Source organism: Pelophylax lessonae (assembly GCF_965119305.1).
Source record: "Pelophylax lessonae genome assembly, chromosome: 12".
Classification (NCBI taxonomy): Eukaryota; Metazoa; Chordata; class Amphibia; order Anura; family Ranidae; genus Pelophylax; species Pelophylax lessonae.
In genome coordinates this window covers 93,381,450-93,383,026 of record NC_138779.1, presented here as the reverse complement: position 1 = coordinate 93,383,026, position 1,577 = coordinate 93,381,450, and the positions used below count along the sequence as shown (strand labels likewise).

At 39.7% G+C, this 1,577-nt stretch overlaps 1 long non-coding RNA gene across 1 annotated transcript; it reads right to left on the bottom strand.

Annotated features, from left to right (window-relative positions):
- Window positions 1-321: 321 nt before the first annotated feature.
- LOC309567748 lies at window positions 322-1,389 on the bottom strand. The gene is made up of 2 exons (XR_014225959.1): window positions 1,035-1,389; window positions 322-684 (listed from the first exon to the last, which is right to left on the bottom strand). It is a non-coding gene; the product is annotated as an uncharacterized lncRNA (long non-coding RNA).
- Window positions 1,390-1,577: the final 188 nt, after the last annotated feature.

Sequence of the window (1,577 nt, the reverse complement as noted above, 5' to 3'; positions counted from 1 at the left end):
TATTTACAATTTATACATATATACGGGTTTTTTGCAAAAACATTATCACTAACAGTATTTAACATATACTGTATTAGTTTTATCTCAGATAAACTTTCCAATGAATTTGAGACTGGGACAGCTTTCAGATATTTAATCCACATATTTAAGGTGTGGTGTTTACACTGTAAGTAGGAGAGGTTTCGGCACTGTGTGCTCCCATTGTCCTAGGAAACAATGCTTCCACTATTACTTCTTACACGTTCATTGACTTTATAATGCAGCCATGTGTCATCTCACCTCTTTGAGTTCCCAACTTCCTTGAATAAACAGTCCAACAAATTGTGTCTGTATGAACATTTATTGACAGACAAGGACTTGATAACACTTCAGCATACTGTTTCATTTGAGTAGCAATGCTCTGGAGAGAAATGTGAATGAATCATGTGTCTGTGAATGCTGGCAGTGACGGTAGCTGCTCCATTCTCCAGGATGTGTGCACTGAAGACTGCAAAAACCCTACAGCCAGTGACATTGTATACTAGCACCAAGAAGCACTTACTACAAGACAATAACACAGACATTTTCATAAAATAATAACTGTATATGGATAAAAAATGTCATTATTACTATATCATCACTACTATAGCCATTCATAGAACCACCTGTAGGTCCCCTACTAAGTTCTATTAAACATAGCTTTTTCTCCCTTAGGCCCCTTTCACACAAGCGGACCGTTCAGATCTGCCTGTCCATTTTTTTGGCGGATCTGAACGGTCACCCCATGCATCTCTATGGGGAATCGGATGTCCGCTGACATCCGATCCGATCCGTCAAATCTGGACGGATGGAAACCCTATTTTCCAATCGCCCAGCGGATCAGATGGGATAGGATGAGAGCGGACAATCCCATCTGATTCCCCCATAGAGATGCATGGGGACCTGACAGCTGTGTCTCCACACACATCGCGGAGAACAGCTGTCATTCTCCTGCTCAGCGGGGGATCGGCGGATCGTTCCCCCCTCCCCCCGCTAAGAAAAACTGAGTTTGTGACTCCGTGTTTGAAAGAGCCCTTAATCACTTTCATGTGGTCTTTAAAATGAAAAGAAATAACAATACATTTCTAATTCATTTTACCTATAACTACAGTGCAACTTGAAAGAGGTGCAGGTGGACCATTATTAATCAGCCAACGGAACTCTTCTGTCTGCCAATTGTGACAGCAAGTCATAAAATCTCGCTAAAATGGTTTGTGCATTGGATCAGTTGACAAAGCGCCAGTTTTTAAAAGAAAAATTATTTGGCAGACAATTTATAATTCAGTTTGGTAAAAGAACCTTTATTGCATTCTAGGTGGTTAAGTTTGTACCCACTGCAGTTATGGAATATTGTGCTATGATAACAGTATTTATCACAATCTTTGGCATGTGACCTGGCTGGGGGACACGCAACAGTGTAAGAGAACTTGGACTCTTGGTTAATTATTTAAATTGAAATCTAAACAGTCACATTATATTTGCATTTGATTCTGCAAATTTGAGCATTCTAGAAGCCAAGGAGGTAGCCTTACAATTAATAGTAATAATAATAACAAAAT